This window comes from Molothrus aeneus, chromosome 6, assembly GCF_037042795.1.
Source record: "Molothrus aeneus isolate 106 chromosome 6, BPBGC_Maene_1.0, whole genome shotgun sequence".
NCBI lineage: Eukaryota > Metazoa > Chordata > Aves > Passeriformes > Icteridae > Molothrus > Molothrus aeneus.
In genome coordinates this window covers 22,130,500-22,143,362 of record NC_089651.1, presented here as the reverse complement: position 1 = coordinate 22,143,362, position 12,863 = coordinate 22,130,500, and positions in this window count along the sequence as shown.

Sequence of the window (12,863 nt, the reverse complement as noted above, 5' to 3'; positions counted from 1 at the left end):
TCCTCATTCTCTCTATCTTTTGCAAGAGCTTCAATGATGTTGCCCTTAAAAAGTCAGCAATTGCTCCCAGGAACATTATTGTCCTTGTGTAATTAGCAGTATCTCAGGAAACAGCCTGAGACCCTGTGGGTCAACACTGCCTGGTGTAATGGCAACTGCCTGATCTGCACAACTCTTTGGTGTCTCATCCAGCTATGCTATCATTATCTGAACTTGATGTGGACCAAAAATAAAGTCCTGTTTTTAAAAATTATTTTAATGTAAACTTCTTGAGAACAGGCTGGGGGAACCACCACTGTCCAGCTGTGAAAGGGAGTGAATGAGAGGGAGGTTTTTGAGCTGCCTGAAATAAATTTTTAAGTAAGGCTGGCAGAAATTTTATGCTAATATTTAAATTAAAATAACCGCACTAGATTGATTTCTGTCTGGAAAGAAGAGACAACCAGAAGTGGGATTAGCACAAGGTTTTGATAGCTGTAAGTAGATATTTGCCAATGCTTCTAAGAGCCTATTTTCCCTTCAAAGTAGTGCATGGATTAAAAAAATTGGTGAGGAAAAGAAATGTAGAAGTGGTCGGGATGGAAGTCAAGTCTCCTAAGACTGGAAATCTTTCCAATTTCTCACATGGATCCAGAACCAGAACTTGAAATTCCTTTAAAACCAGCTGCCCCCAGACACTTAAATTTAAGCTGGGGAGAAGATCCTCCTTGTTCCAACAGTTGTACAACCTGTCATTAGTATTTGCAGACTAAAATAAGACAGAAACAGTCAACAGAAGGATGCAGGTGGTGCTGCTAACTTTGTTTGTAAACAGGCTGACAAACACCTCTTTTCTTACTGAGTATTTTCTCCTACCCTTGGCCTAGACTGGCAGGGACTCTGTCTGGTCTGTTCCACAGTAAGATTACCAATAGCTTGAGACTGGAAAAGAAACTTGCTTGCCCAAAGGCTTCTTGTGTTTGCACAGCTATCCTGTCTGGGTTCCCTGTTGTTCTCTTGTTATTTACATCTCTACCTGTGGCAGCACTACCATGACAATTCCTGGAAGATGCAGAGTTTTTGAAACTTCACTTAAAAGACTCCCAAACTCTCCTAAGCGACTTAGTCAATGCTCTTCTACATTTGGAATGAGAAGGGCTTCCTAAAGGCAAACCCTTATCTCTCCTGCGACAATGTAAGTTATAAAGGAGAGTTCTTATCCTATCTAGCACTGACTCAGAAAATTGCTTTTCTTCTTTTACAACAAGCTGAGAGGTTAGTCTACAGCCTTGTCAACAAATTGAAAAAATGTAGAGAAAATCTTCTCTAGACATCTGATATTTTTTTCTTGTCTCAACTCTCTTAAACTAATCCATGGCTTTTGTGAGACTTGCAATCCACAGTTAGGCATAACACTCAATCCAAAACCCCACCAGTGTGAAGCAGAGAAAGGAGGCTGTTTCAGAGACTATATTCATGTCTGTTTGTCTCAGGACAAGAATGGTCTCTTAACAGTAGCAAAGCACTTGAAACATTCATTTTGTGATCACTTAAAATCACTAAAACCTTCTTGCTGTCCCTACAAGCTGTCACCTACTTTATATTTGTGCAGTAGATTATTGATTCCTATTTTGTACCTCTCCATATTGAATAATATTTCATTTGATCCTCCAGCACCTGAAGACCCCTTTGAATTCTGACCCTGCTCTCCCATGTGCTTGTATGCTCATCAGCATGACACCACCGTCACATCTGATAAGCATTATGTCTGCTGCACCTATGAAGTCATTAAAGACAAGAGTCTTCCAATTGCTCCCTCCCATTTCATGCAAAGCTCCAAGGAATGTTCAGTGAATAAGCTTTTCCATGGGACTGTGACTGAAATTCCTGGAGTTTCACATGGGTTCTGAGTCCATAGCTGCCTTATGAGTATCATGTGAAGGAACATGGAAAACCTTGTCCAAGTCAGAATTTAGGACATCTCCTTTTTCTTCCCTGGTTGGTTCCTCTGTCAAAAAACAGTGGGCAGGTGGCTCTGATAGGATTTTTTCTTGACAGGTGTGTGTGCCTGCAACTTACCATTTTGTTATCTTCTATAGGCTTATGCACAGCTCATTCTTCCCCCTTTTTCCAGAAATTATAACTGTGGTGACTACTACCTAGTTTGTTCCACTCCCTTTTCTCCTTACTTCAAATCTATCACTATCTACTTTTATCTTACACTTTGGAATCTCATCCCTTTCCTGTGATAGCTCAGAAATATTTCCTAATATTTCTCAGCCAGTTCCCTTAATGCTGGACTTATAAAAGGTGCATGAAGACATGTATCTGAGCAGTGCCTGAATAATCCTAGGGTTGTGTGGAACTACACAAATTCAGTTCCAGTCTCTTAGAGGCCCATTCTCTCTGACACTGATCATGAGCCAACCCAGTTCTTAAAGCACAACAACCACATGCGTGCATGTTGAGCCTGACCTCCTTATCTCTGCCAGACCCCACTGTTTCTTCTCACTAGCGCACATTGCAGGGGTGCAGACCCATCCAGGAGACTGCCACAAAACTGCTTAGATCTGCTGGTCCTGAGTCTGGTTTGGTTCAACATGCAGCTTCTCCATCCCAATAAACAGTGTATTCTTCCCTACCAGCCAAACAATGGTGAGTTGACCAACATGCATCCCACTACATTGGTCCAGTTCAAAAAAGGTTAGCAGATGGAAATAATTGCTCTTAAAAATACAGTTTGTGATCGCCCCAATCTCATTGTCTACTATAGAATAGGCAAATGCCTTGTGTGTTTACGACTGCAACATTACAACAGAGTCATACAGCTTGTTTCCACTTTACAAAGAGAGGCAATTCAGTGACTTGACACAGGTCAAAAGAAATACTAAGCAAAAATTTTTCTTGTGGAAAAGTACCAGCAAAAGATGCTGGATGTCTTTTCAGAGTTCAGTGCCTCATAACAGTTTCATTTATCCAGAACTAGAATGCCCCAGAAATTAACTATACCCATTGTCTAAAGCAAACAAAAATAATTCTCCATACCTTACAGTTGAAGAAAAAAACACAACTGGAAGAAGATAGTAATAGTTTGCTCTTACCTGCAGACTTTACTGGAAGAGGAAATGGACTGACAGTCAGATTTTGCCTTATGATCCTGGATACAGGTGCAGTTATAACTCTGGAAAAAGGCTGAGGAAATGCTCTCTTTGATGTTTATTTACTTTGTCAGGTACGTTCAACAGATTGCATCAAGGAGCTCCCAGAAAAGCATGTGTGAGAATCACACCCCCACCTTGGATGATTTTCCCAATCAGAGGCCATGTCCTTGTACCTTGGTTTGAGTCATGTGGCTTCCTTGCAGTACTTAAAGAGCAGAATGTGTGCAGGTTATCAATCATCAGGTGTATGCCTTCTAGGGTGGAAAGGAACATGCAGAATTCACAGCTATTGCTAGAAACTTCTGAAAATCTGGTTCTTTGGAGGCTGACTGGTGTTTTATTACATTAGGAAAAAGAAAAGTTTGTTTTGCAGTTTCTGGCAAACCTTTTCTTTGAAAACTCAGTCTTAGTTTGAACTGTGTTATGTTCAAATCATTTTAACTCTAAGATGTTTACGAAACAGTTTTTAAACAATGATTAATTCTAGGGAACATCATAAAAGGTTCTAGAAACATATAAGTACTTCTAGGTCAACAAATGACAGGTGTTTATCTACTCACTTGTTGAGATGTTAATAACAATCAGATAGGTGCCTTGAAGAATGCCAATGCTTACTGGTTTTCAGCCTCTAACTTCAGAAGCGCAAAGAGGGCTTCTGCAGAGATCATCTCCTAACCCAAGACTGTCACAGCAAATCCCCACCCCAGAGCCTGAGGGAATACTTGAAACCCCTCTTTCCAAAGCTGATAAAGCTCTGTCAAGCTGAGGCCCAGCACCCTTTGCAGGTGTGTGTCTCAAGCCTACCGGGTCTCTGCTGCTCACATGTTGAGGTCACTTTCCAAATGTGATACACTGTGGGAGCAAAGGAATTTCCTCTGGTTTAGTAAGCTGTTTCTTAAAATAGTAGGTAAGTGCAGTGATCTGAGTCAGGGTACTCATACCCTGAGTGCAGCCAGAAAGGGCATGTCATGCTCAGCCAACAAAGGAAGATTTCCCTGTGCGACTTGCCACCACTGCACAGCTTAAAACCGGTGGGTGACCGCAAGAGATAAAAGAATTTTTTTTCTATTTAAGCCTTCAAAGCATCTGGCAAGACTTCAGAAAGGGAACTGCTTTTGTATCATGGGAGTTGTGCAGTGAAAACTGAGCAGGGGCCAGTTCCACCTAAATCTCCCCTCCAGACTGCTGGAACATGTCCAGGACCATCACCACCCTCGCTGACAGACAGAAGGAAAGAGAGTTCACCAGTATTAAAGATGAGAGCTGCTTGGCTTGAATTTGAGTCAGATGCCTATAACCCAGACTGTAGTGGCAGCCTTCACCCTCTGTAAATCAAGAGCAGGTGGGAGAGAGGGAACATGATCTCACCTGCAGTACTGTCAAAGACTTACAAAGAAGTGTCTTCACATCATTTTCCCAATTTCTCAGCCTTTCAGTTTGTCCTGTCATCTGACTGCACACTCCTTGAGTATCCTCACCCTTAAGATATTTTGTTTTAACTGAACCCAAACTTGAGTCTACCCTAAAGTTATCTTACTGATGACATTTAGTTCATGTGCCTTCACCCCTTCTTCTCTGCAGTTTTGCCTCCATAGCAGCTGAATAGGAAGGAATTATGAAGGAATACACACATTAACTTTCAATTTGGAATGTGTGCATTATGGCCATCTTTCTTCTTTCTGCTTTCCTGTTTTTTCCTGTTTGAGTGTGGCTGCTTTCATTTAGAAGTGACCAAAACTACAGAAACCTTTATGAAGGAAATTAGTTGCACTTCAAGTCAGTTATTTAGGAATGATGAATACCTAACAGAAAAAACATTAAGTCTGTTGTTGGCCCAGAGGTCATGACTCAAGCAGGCTGTTTGTCCCACAAGGGAACTTGCTTTCTTCCAATTAGAAGAAAGAAATATGTTGGCAAGCAAAGGCAGCATACATTGAAATGTGTTCTGCCTGTACCCAGGCTGCTTCAGTCTGATGGGATTTCATTTATTCTATCTTCATCAAACTCCTTAAACTTCACTCAATTCAAATAAACAAAATGAGAGAAACCAGAGTATAGTTATGTTCTGAAAGACGTCACAAATTTCCAAACCATCTCCCCTCATTAGCATACTTTGAACTTCTTTGTCTGCAAACAGAAGGACATCTTTTTCAGAAAGCACCAGCATCTGTTTAAGCTAATATTAATCTCCTTTAATAACAGCAGCTAGTTTCAAACCACTCCCCATTTCCTCTGCATTACTGACCATTGACAGAGGAACTTTCCTAAATGGCAGTGGTCACTCAGTACCCCAGAGGCAGCGCTGTCTGTCACTTACATCTCTCCAGGAGTGGAAGGCGTGGAAGACCTCAGGTGCCCAAGCTGGAGTCACCTTAGCCGTGTTGTTTCACCAGGCACTCTCTTGTGCTCCAAACCACTGGGGGAAGAGTAAGATTATTGCTGTCTCCCTTCCAAACTCAGGTGCAAGCCACATGCCTGTCCCACATAGAGAATATGCCAGATGCTCACAAGTGATGCTGGGGAAAAGGCACAGCTGATCCACTGATTAGGTGGTCAAGGTCTGGCCTCCGGTCTAAAACCAATCATAGTTATTTACAGAACAATTTGCAAGAAGGGAGGAAGAAAAGAACTTTTATTTACATCTTTCATAGTTTGGGTTTTTTTCTCCATCAGGTGCTCAGCTAAAAGAAAAATACATATATTAATAGACACAAAAATGTGTAATTTCTCAATATTTGTGTATCCCTATTCCAATAAAAAAAATTAGAAATTAAACCAGCATCTATTTTCCATCAAAATATTGTTAGAAAATATTCAAAAATTATTTAAATAATACTAAAAATAAACATTGATCTCCATAAAGCTGGGGCATTAAGGAAAGCAAAAGCAACCACCAGATTGATAGAAAAATCCAGACTTTGGAAACTCAGTGCTGGTTCACTTCTTCTCCCATTTGCAGTCAGTCAAGCCTTTGCCTTAGCTCTTCCCTCTTTCTCTCTCTTTTTCCCCCCTCTTATCCACTGGGAATATTCATTTGCATGTGACCAGCTTTAGATGTTTCCCATGAACTGAGGAGCTAAACTGAGGGCATTGCTGTGCCTGGGCTGATGCAAAGATACTGCACATCTGTGTAACCTGTAGCCCTGTCTCAACACTTGGTTGTAGCCCAGAATCAAACCCAATGATAGCACTGGTGTGATTGAGTGCATTTTGGGCAGAGGCTGGAAGCAGGCATGCAGTGTTTGCATTCCCTCTCCAAACCATTTCAAGGCATTGTGCCAGCTGACAGGAAACTGATTAAATATGGTGTTGCTCTTACTTGTTGAGAGAAGCTCCATGGGCAGGAGGCAACTGGAGCATGCTCCAGTCACTACCAGACAGAGCAAGCACAGCCAGGCAGCCAGTCATTGTCTCTCTCATGCATTTGGACATGAGGGATCCTCCATTTTGGGTTACTCCAGCATCACTGAGGATAAATTGGACCTCTTTCTCCAGAATCCCATTTGCTTTCCATTTCCTTTACTGCCTTCACATCCAGGCCATGTGGCAGTCCAGGACATGTCCAGTCTGAAGGCTTGATTCATAGAAGCACTAAAGTCCAAAGAAGATACTCCACACCTCTGGTACTTTTTTCAGACTTCATGCTTTGGTTCACAGCCTCTGTCAAAATTGGTTGCAACAGTATAAGCAAGGCAGACAGTCCCATCTGTATTCTTCACTTTCCTGCTGAAGTTCACCAGTCCTATGGGTTGTGGTAACCTAGGGCAAACTTCTGCACCAACTTCTATGAGAAGTTTGCAGACCAAGTTACTGGTGTCAGGTCCAGCACTCATAGCAGTAGGTGATGTTTGTCTCAACAAAGGTGAGCAGCACAGTGCCTGTGCTCCAAACAAAGTGTGCTTGTCCATAATTCCTCTCCATGTTCATAGAAAGTACTGAAAGATTAAGAGAGGAATGAGAGGATACAGCATAAAGATGCTGATCTTCAGTGAAAGAGTCTCCAGCACACTGGTAATTCAGTGCTCTGGGGTTAGAAGTGAGTTGAGTATGGTGGTGTTTTACCTCTGACATCAGACTGAAGTGAGATGCTATGCTGATTACAATGATTCATGGTTTAAATATAAACCTTTCCTAATTTGATCCAAGATTTTTCATAGAAATGGTGTGTTATTTCTTCTTCTGCACATACTAAATTCTGAGGGGTATTTAGAGCTTTTTGGTGACACAGATTTGTTGCTTTCTCCAAAATATTTAGCTGTACAAGCTTATGCTGTTTAGGTCTGGAATGTCTCAAGATGGAAGAGGGAAATGAGACTGCCTGGAGCTGAGCCCAGCATTTCTCTGGCAAATGTGCATCAATAAAACAAAACATTTACACAAATAAATAAGAGAAAGGGGAAAGAGGAGTTGGGAACCCAAATATCTCTCCCCTTATTTATTATTTATTTATTGAGTGAAAGCTCTTGTTTGAGCTTTCACTCAAACACAAATATTAGAGATGGGGAAAGGGAACAGGGGAAGAGGATAACTTGGTAAACAGAAAAGAATGTGAAAAAGTTGTATTCCAGCACAATCTAAAACTTTCCAGGGAGACAAATGGGGATAAGCAGCTAGTATTGTGTGGCCTTTTATAGGAAGTCTTCCATTCATAGGAATTCTCTTCATTTCTCCATGACCATATCTCACTGCTCTTTTTTCCCCACTGTTTTCTGATTCTGGATTAATAGGTCCTCTCTACAGTTAACCACAGCAAGTATTTTGTGTACAAGTCACTTTGCATCTCACAGAGTTTTGGAGAAGAAACCTGAGAGAGACCTACCAAAGCAACCTCCTGAGCTAATATTTTACTTTAATAATAAAACAATCTCTTTTGAACCAGCATGTTTAAGGTAAGTAGAAAGGAATGCAATCTTTCATCTACAGATCAGAAAGCAACGAACTCCATCTCTCCCCAAAACTTCACTTTCTGGTGTGATCTATGAGACAGAAGCTGTGGTGGTTTCTGTCTGGAACAGAACTGCCCCAGGGAACATGACTGAGACATGCCACTAAACAACACCAGGTGAGAGCCTGACTGCTGTGACCTCAAGAAAGAGTCAAGAAGGTGACAGAAGCAAAAAGATCATCCTTCATTCCAGGGCTGCCTTAAGATAACAAGGTTTTCATGGACTTTGACTCAATCTGTTGTGCTCCTTCAGGGAATTTTAGCTTTAACTTACTTTCCATGAAACCAAAACATCATTGTAGTCATAGTCCTTCTAGAAAGCAGGAATGTCTGCGAGTTACTTTCAGAGAGGCATAAACAGTGTTCCCTGAAAGTAGGTGATATTGGGATAAGAATGCTCATCCAGATAATCTCAAAATACTCATTTGAGCAAAAATGCAGCAGGTGGGAATCTGGCATAAGCAGTCATTTTTGGCATAGAGGTATCTAAACTGGGAAGCACATCATTTACCCCTGACATTAAGAAAAAGTAAGAGTTTCAGAAGGTCCTAACTTATTAAGAGAACTGGGCAAACTGCCTTTGCTGGTGTTTTAAGAACAAAATTAACACTTACACTGAAATAACAGTGTTCATTATCCTTTTTCAGAAGAAATATCAAAATAAAATTGAAATTTGTAAAGAGGCAAAATAAAGATTTGAAAATCCATATAAAAACATAGAGAGGGATCTAGAGAAAAGGTTCTTTTACTAGCAAAAGAAAGCACATGAGCAAGAATAGAAGAAGGCAGACATAAGCACACCCATGTAAGAGATCATTTAGGCATCCCTAATGACCTCAAATTAAAACATAGCTCCACAGGAATTTGAAAGACATGGCCCTTGTCTTGAGATCTTGCTTGAGAAATAGTGCTCACAGGAATGCAAAAGTACCCAGCAGAGATTTATGGGCAGCAAAGTACCCCTCGTAGTCAAACATGGCTGTTAACATGGTGCTACTCAATGCCTGTTTTAGTGGTATTTTGTGCTGTCCAGGAAGCAATAAAAGATGGGCTCAATGACAAACTTTTTGTGTAAGCCACTGTGGCAATTCCTGTGCTAGAGTGCTGCACCGATAAGGTGCTGATATATATATCTTGTTCTAATCCAGTAAGGAAAATCCATTTTTCCTTTCTAGGAGTCACCGGTTTTGCATCATTTTTCCCACTGAAAAAATCTCCCAATAATTTACCTGTATATTGCTCAAGAAAGTGCCTGAAAGCAGTGCTTGCTGCAGTACTGGACAAGAGGAGCCTCCTGTCTGACTTCTCTGAAGCAGCTGAATTTCTGGGGCCACAGCCTCACTTTTTCAGAAAAGACAGCCTCACATGCCAGGTCAGTCAGAGAGGCTGCCTCTGTTCACTGCTGAATTTGAATTAAGGATTTTTCTATTCTTCGTTGTTCAATGACTTTGGAATTTTAAAGAATAGAATAAATTGCAACGGCCAAATTTCTGCATTCAAAACAAGCTAGCACCAAGAAGGGGGTAATTAGTCAGATGAATTAGTCTGTGGAGAGGGAGTCAATCTGGATGCTTAAGAGAGCAATCACAGAGCTCTAGAGATGGACTCATGGGTGGGTTTTCCAGGGACTGGGGAAATTACTGAGGCAGCCAGACCAGTAACAGCTGCTGTAACAAAAGCACAAACTAGATGCCAGGCCCTGTGAGCTCAGGAGGAAATACAAATGAGGATCCGACACTGAACGCTTGAGGCACTGACGTCAACAGAGTTGCACCAGGAATGCTCTTGGCCCCTCTGCAAACCTAGCTCCACCAGAATTCCCCCTGCAAAGTCCCTGGAACTCCCATCCAAACCCTCTGCCCTTTGAAGCCATAGACCCCTTTAGTGTTTGTCTGTTGAGAACACGAGGGGTTGAAAGCCTGTTTTCCACTTTGCATCCCGCTGCACAGCATACAGCGTCTGCAGCAATTAAACCCAGCTGGCTGGGGCTGCATTGATCCCAGCTGCTGAGTGAAGCCCAGGCTGAAACCAGGCTATGAGCTCCTGCTTCGGGGTTTCACTGCAAGCTGTAGTGAAAGCCAGGTCTGCTCAAGTTCACAAACGCTTTGACAAACCAGGTCAGGCTTGAATCACATCTGACTGTTTTGAGAGGAAAAAACATGCAGTGTGGAGAGATCAAGAAAGTTTTTTGGGGTTTTTTTTAGTTTTGTTTTAGAGGGTTTTTTTTGTTGTGTTTTTTTTTTTTTTTTCCCCTCTGAGAAGAAACCCGCTTTGTGTGTGAGAGCTCAATAAATATCCAGGCAGCTCAGGGCAGCCACAGTTGTTGGGAATTTCACTCCCATTTCCCTGGGTGGGCTGGGTTGTGAGCCAGGCTCCGAGCTGGAATTTCAGGCCACAATTTGGACAGGCATGCGAAAATTTTGATCTCAATAAGAATGAGCAAGCAGAACTCGCCCAAAGCCCCCTTCCAGATACAACTGTGTTGGAGCAATAACAAAGACCTGTAGGAGAGTTTTAACTTAGCAAGTTCAGCCCCATCTCCAAGAGCTGCCTGGTCTGGGGTAGTCTCTCTGGAAGGACAACTTTTCCTCTAAGGCTTTTAGCTTTCTAGATCCTGGTAAATATTGTAGAAGGTGGTACACCATGTACAGACTCACACTTCTGTGTCAGATCTCCAAAGATAACACACACTGAGAAGAACAGGTATTTTTCAAACCTACAGCTGTAACAAACAAACACCTGGGCATTTTGTATTTTCAGAGGAGGTCTGAGCCAGTGGAGGTTTTGGCAAGAGGGAGCAGCTTTATGCCTGTTCTGTACAGCACAAGGCACCGAGTCACAAGGGATGTTTTATCTGCAGAGACTCCGTGTTTCAACAGGTCCCTTGCGTACGGCCCCACGGAGCGTATCGCAGTACAAACAGGGAGCAGGTGGAGCCTCAGGAGCCCATGAGACTTTTCCAGCTGGGAGGCTACACAGAGCCAAAGGGGAAGCCATAACAGCTGCTGTCCCATGGGGTCCTGCCAGACCCCCAGGTATCACCTGCAAACCTGGGAAGAGCTCAGATCTGGCTCTGATCATCCCCCTCATCACTCCTCATTTACTTTTTGCTAAACCAGGAAAAGCTTTCCCTTTTCTACTCTATTCATAAACCAGCCTGCCTTCTGCCCAACTTCTAGTCCCCTTCTCCTTTGCTTTGGATTTCACCTATGTGTTTGTCATGGCTTAGGAATGCTACTCCCCAGTTCAGTGCCCCTACTGAGACTCTCAGATCACATGCCACTCTCTTGCTCCCCCTTCTCCTCCCCGTTCCTGCTCTGGTGGAATGGAGTGGAGAACTGAGACACAAAAGATGAAGATCATGGGATGAGATAAGAACAATTTACTGGAAACAGCAATGATATAAGAAAAAAACAATAACAGCGTTTATTACAAAAGTACACAAAAGAGAGGGTGATTCATGTGCAAAAATGCTCACCACAGACCCCAAGACAATGAAGAATGGTGGACAGTTTATCTGCCCCTCCGGCCCACCACATTTTTTTGGCCAGAAGCCACACCCTTCTTTTACTAACCCAGAGAGTTCCTTTCCTCCACCCCCAACAACCATGTGAGGTGGTATAGACTAACAACTGTCTCATGGCCAAAACTAGGACAGAGATGCTACTCCCTCACAAAAAATATCAAAGAGTGCATGCACTTTCCTGGGATAATGTGCAAGGGCAATTCTTACTCATCACCCATGTGCCTCATCTTAAAAACCAGGGCTCATTCCATCTGAAGCACAGCCTTTGCTCTCAACCATTTCTACTGCAGATAACAACCTGGAAGATCCTATGGGTTATATAGGCTGCCAGAGGGAGTATTCTCAGGGATTATGCAGCTTGGTAAAGTTAGTATTTGCTTCAGGAAAAGGAAAAGTTACAGGCCTTCCAAGTCCACTAGTATCAAGGGATTCATCCTTACTCCCAAATGATTAGCTATTATAAGGATTAAAAGCTACAGAAATAGGACATAAGGAAAGAGCAGAGAAAAAAAAAGGTGGGGCAGGCATATTTTTGACCTAGTCTATTATCTAATTGTTTTGAGAGTTAGAACATTGAATTTTCTGCTAATCATTTGTTAGCTTTTTATTATTATATGCTTTCTCAAAATATTTGAATATACTCTACCATTTTCAGCCACACTTTCAAGGGTTACAGAAATAGATGGGTCTACATAAAGAATGATATCACAGCCAGCATGAAAAAAAAATCTCTGCAGTGTGGGAAGTTTGGACTGAACAAAAAAAAAAAAAAGTTACTAACTGAAGAAATAGGGGCTGAATTTCTTCTGCCATGAGAAAGGGAACAGAGAAAAAGGGATAAAGGAAGAAAAGAAAGTAGGGCAGAGCTCACTGGGGAACACAGTAACCAACCTGACTCACCAGTACTCTGGCACAAGTGCAGTGGGGGTCCACGACCTGATTTGGTATCCCCAGCGGTCTCTCGCCCTAGATCTGGCAGGGTCACAGTCTTCCTCAGCTGAACCTGAAAAAGTCAAGTCTGTCTGTGGTAGTGGGGGGAAGTTATTCTGCAAAAGTTTTCTTGATAGAATCTGAGAAAACATATCCTGCCCTGAAGGACAGAAGGAACAATCCTTCTGGATGAGACCTGTGGGTGATGTTCTCTGGGATACTTTCACTTAGCAGTGTGTAGCACATTGCTAGTAAGGCATTATGAAAGTGCAAATTCAGAGAAGAAAAACAAACTCTAGCCAGACTCTCAGAATTGAGCTCT